The 5185-nt window shown below is 43.7% G+C and overlaps 1 long non-coding RNA gene across 1 annotated transcript; it reads left to right on the top strand.

The window, feature by feature from the left end:
• Nucleotides 1-1773: 1773 nt before the first annotated feature.
• Nucleotides 1774-4672, top strand: LOC125942149 (uncharacterized). Its single transcript, XR_007464852.1, has 3 exons — nt 1774-1886; nt 2816-2936; nt 4134-4672. It is a non-coding gene; the product is annotated as an uncharacterized LOC125942149 (long non-coding RNA).
• The last annotated feature ends 513 nt before the right edge of the window (nt 4673-5185 follow it).

The following is a 5185-nucleotide window of genomic DNA, read 5'->3' on the forward strand; positions in this document are numbered from 1 at the left end:
CTATAGCACGGCGTGTATAGGTAAAGGGTCCGCGAGAAATATACGCGCCAAAAAACAATACAAACCAAAATAAATGAAACGCTAACAGTGCAACATTGTATACGTATGCCTCATTTCATAATTACGAGCAAACATCAGAAATCGAACGTGATGCATCACGGATGTGCAACTCGTCTTTCGCCTTCTTGTGTTGCAAGAGCGCAAACACTAAGCGAATTTTAACATGAAAGTAACTTTAGGAATATTTATTGCGTAGGCTCGCTGGTTCGTACACCGCCAATATACTTACTGATCAATATCTACGCACTGTTGTTACGTAATGAAAGAGGCAACAAATCACGAGAACATAAACTTTTCATTTTTTTGCTGTTATTGAAGGCAACTATTTTAGGCATATGTAGAATCAATAGTGATATTTGTAGTGCATCAAACACAGTAATTTTCAAGACGATTTTCCACTCAATATAATGCAAGCACAAACATCGTCACGCGCCATGAGTGCTTGTTAGTTTACGTAAAAAATCGCACGTTAAGCAATAACTATGATATCATGAGAAGTTACATGTTGGTAATTTCAGAGAGGATTCATGGATTATTAAAGCAAGGCTATTGCAGCAATAACTTTTGCATAACAAATGAGTAAATTGCTAGGCCAGTAGTAGCTATCTATTCATTTCAATGTAGAAAAAAAATATTTGTTTAGCTATATTGGCTGGATCGAATGGCTTTTCTTTCGAATGTTTGAATTTGAGAAAAAGCTTCGCTCATGGTGAACCTTAAGGTACATCATGTGTGAAGTTTGTATTGAAGAGATAGCATACAGCAACGTGTACGCTATCGTGTACGCTATCTCTGAAGCGAAATAAGCCAACAATATTGTGGCGTTAGGGCCATCTTTGCTCTTTCTCTTGCTTCCCTTACACCTTCTCACTCTGCTCTCTTCATAATATAATATTGTCGTGGCTAAAAAATATTCGAATAAATACATATGCGTATAGCTGTAAACCACTACTGACCGTGAGCGAAAAGCGCGTAATGGTGAGCGAAGCGGTCACTACAGGCACGTAAGTATTTCACTTTAGTGCGCGAATAATTTACTTTTTTTTCGTTACTCTTATTCTTGCAAGCATAGTGCTATTGCCCGCGTACCCATGCGAATAACGTTTCTTTTTTTTACGTTCTTTCCTTGCGCGGGCTCATTTAGCGCGTTTCTACGCACGCACAGTTACCGCAATACCGTTCCCAAACTCTAGCACCAGAGCTAGGCCACGCCGATAAGTTTGATACGTTAGTTTTTGCCTTATCTTGCTGCCCAAGCACAAAGAAACGCTCAAATTTGGGTAAGCTCCATTCAGCACCACACTGTTGAAGTTAAATATAGTTTAAGTGCTTTGCGTGGAAAATTAACGCAAAAAGCTCCCGCGCGTAGCAGACGACCCTCGGTTCCCGCGCGCTTCGCGAGCGCGAAAAGCCCACGGGTCCGGAGCAGCAGCAGCGCGGCGCGGCAGTTCACAGAAAAAGGCCCTCGCCGGAGCCGGCGCTTTGGACACTCTCCCATATTCTAGGTCACTCTAGCGACCTGAACGTCGCCCCCGAGGTATACCCGAGGGCTCCGATGTCGCTGCGCATGCGTGAGCTGAGAGAAGGTGAGAAAGGAGAACAACTCTCCTTTGCCGGATGTGACGTCACATTATTGTTTGTTTTTTTGCTTTTTGAAATAGCTACTCTAGAACTCAGACACTATGGTTCGCGCCTCGTTCGCGCGCGCATTGTGAGCATTCAAGTTTCGTTTTTTTGCACTTGCTTAGTAGCTGAAATTGCGGACATTGCAGGGTTGGGCTTGATGACATTTGTTGCTTAGCTGCCGCGACGCATTTGGAGCTAAGGTGAGTGTCGTGCGATTGCCCGTTCTCTAGCTGACACTTGTAAAAACAACCGGTTGCGCATTTGAGCTGTGGCCGATGTGATCTCGAAATTCGAAGGAGCACGAAACGGTTGTCGCAGGTCTCGTAGTGATCGCAGGATAATTTATTCGTTCGTGCCTTCAACTAGTACTATCACAGTTCCTACGCGTTACCCCGATGTAAAACAAACGGCGGAAGCGTTCACGCGCCGGAAAATGCATGCACTCAACTAGCTCTATCGGTGAATGCCGTCCTTTGGCGTAGGTCTTTGTTTCTCCATCTCTGTGGGATGACTACGCTATACGCCTCTTATTTACCCATGCAATTCAATTACCTTGCTGCTGCATTCAATTACCTTGCTCACTGCTTGCGCTGACCGCGGTAGGTGCGTCAGAGGCTTTCATTTGTTGCAGTGAGATAACGAAAGCGTATTTCTTTCACTTACAGCTTCTTAGCAACTCTTTTGAGAGCCGTGGAGTTAAATCGTGCAATGTGTACGTTGTGAGCAAGCTGTTAAACAAACCCGCTTTGCTGCTGCTGTCGCTTTTACGGGCACCTTCAAAATTAAACATATATGAGTGTATGAATTCAGCTCACCTTTCTATACACGTCCGTTGCTTTCGTTGTTCGTAGATCATGTGCGTACCTTTGCAACCGTAATCGACATTGTAAAAACAGCAGGAAGGCAGATGACACAAATGCTGTGTCCGCCTTAATTGTTGTCTGTGCTGTTTTTATAATGTAAACAACTCCACACAATTGCTATTTACACCAAAACAATCTTGATATTTTTTTTCTTGTAGGAGGATTTGCTTCTAACTGCGGCAGTGACGTTGTGTATTGTCCTCAGGAACGCTTGCGGTGTGCACATTTGTCTAATTTGTTTCACTGTGCTGCTGCTGTCTTTACAGCTTCTGCTTATTTCCTTTGGCCGCACCTTATATTTGTTGTCTTTGTCAACATCTGACCTGTTTCTGCCTTGTTGAAAGCAAGTGGCCACAAGTACTGCTTAGTTTGCTCAGTCTAAACCTGGTATGTATATCTATTTGCTAAGGGCATGCTTCTGCTCCTTTAAAGGTTGCTTTAACTAATAGTGGTTTGAGTCATTGTGTATGACACCAGATAATTATTGTTCTAAAATGGTGGCAAAGCTTGTCCGTGCACAGATTTAAAGTATGGAGATGCTAAACATTAAAATGTTCCAAGTTGCCACAAAGTATTACACGCATTTAAATTTGCAGTCGCAAAAGACGTACTAAAAGTATAATCCACAAAATTTGCTTCGAGGTGTCTTGAGACAATGAATTGTAGAGAAGGAATTCTATTGTGAGTTGCCAATGCTTGTCGTGAGCTCTAGCCCATTTTTCTATGCAGCCACTGTTGCTTCGTTGTCTGTGCTTGTTACTAACAAGAAATTGAGCTCCGTGGTTCCCCTGATTTTTGTAGCTCATAAAAAGCAAATGTCTCGACATTGGCAGCCTTAGTGCCTCAAGGTAGAACACGAGTGTTCATTGGCCAGTTGCCTGCTTTTAAGATAATGTTGTATTTAATGTCAGGGGTTTAAAGGATACTTCACATCTGCCATCATGGCTGTTAGTTCTGCTGCCTAGCACTTCCAGGACAAAGTTTGGTACAAATGTGAAACTATCCAACAAAATGGACATTGGGACAACTGCTGACGTAGCTCACTTGGTAGAGCATCGCAAGCGCAAAGCAGAAAATGTTGGTTAAACTACAACCGGCAGCAAGTTGTCTCTTAATGCAAAGAATTATCATAATCTATTTTCGAATTTCTTAGTACACCTGCCCAGGTAGCTTCATTAATAATTAGTAATGCTCCTGATGGTGGGTATTGAACGCGAGTCCCTAGTGCAGCAGCCCAATTATTTGCCCATTAGGCTACAGATGCATGCATAGCTCGCCAGATTAACTGCACTGGTTCTCTCATAGCAGCTAATGCTTTCAGGTGTTATGTGACACTCGCAGAGTTTGGGATTCACCCGTTTCAGCTCATATGCAACATATAAAGCAGGTGTTGTGTTTGCTTTGGTGACGCGTTGTGCGTGCAATTGTTTTTGGTTTCTCTATTTTGGTGTATTGTGCTTTGTATTCGATATGGTGCTGGGCATTACCTCAATCACAGCTTCGATACTGTGCCCAAAGAAAAAAACATTTGTAAGCAGGTGCTCGAGTGACGTGAAGCTCACTCTCCCTCATTCTCTCTTGCAGGTAGTGCATCCAGTTTAGCGCCGTGCACATGTGTACGGACGCGTGCACCGACGTAACGCTGCTGCCCATCGCGAGTCGTAAGCGAAAAAAAAAAGGCCGACTGAAAAAAAACAAGAAATATAATAAGCTGCACGATCAACAGATTTTTGAAGAGACCGTTTCAACAGAGATATCTGAAGCAGATCGTTATTGGATATGAAGAAATGTGCAGTGGATAACAGCGAAACATGTGGTAACCGACTGACTGACGGTAGTAAGGCTCACAGCCTAAGTTTTTCACTATTTACACCGATAATGTAGCACGTATTTGCGCAAATAAATCACCTGCTATGCGCAGCAACCGCACTCAATCGAAGCCGCCAACGCAGCGATGCACCATTTGCTATTTCAGGATCACGAAAAACAATGTATTCACCGAAGTACAGCGGCGGTTGACCTGTCGGCAAGCTGTTAATTCACATATGGCGAAAGCAAATATCACGGAGTCCAAGCCCACGAAACTGCGCTCGCAAGAATATCGCGCACGCTTGGGCCTTTCCGACATGCACAATAGCGCACGCAGAGCGTGGTGCAGCCGACATTCGTGACTGATCTACGTTCGAGAGTAGCTATTTCAAAAAGCAAACAAAAAAAAAAAGAAACAATGTGACGTCGCATCCGGCAAAGGAGAGTTGTTCTCCTGTCTCACCTTCTCTCAGCTCAGGCATGCGCAGCGACCACGGAGCCCTCGGGGGCGACGTTCAGGTTATACGAACGTCCGTGAAAGCATTGCTTTCGAGCAAACCTTTTCAAATTAAGTTTTCGCTCATGTCCACGAGATAGCAAACTTCAGTGTTACACTAGCCGCTATATTTTCCAACTTCATGTGACCTAGCTACCTCAGGTTGCATTTACGCGCCGAGGCTTTTAACAAAAATAGTTGTCAGCTGAAAATCAAAGCGGTGTGCCACTATTTGGATGTTGTGATATTTGTGAAATTGAATATATTTTTCCCCTAGTCATGCTAAAGTACTTACCGGTCACATGCTTGGACTCTGAAGGAGCACTTGAAA

This window comes from Dermacentor silvarum, chromosome 1, assembly GCF_013339745.2.
Source record: "Dermacentor silvarum isolate Dsil-2018 chromosome 1, BIME_Dsil_1.4, whole genome shotgun sequence".
Lineage (NCBI taxonomy): Eukaryota > Metazoa > Arthropoda > Arachnida > Ixodida > Ixodidae > Dermacentor > Dermacentor silvarum.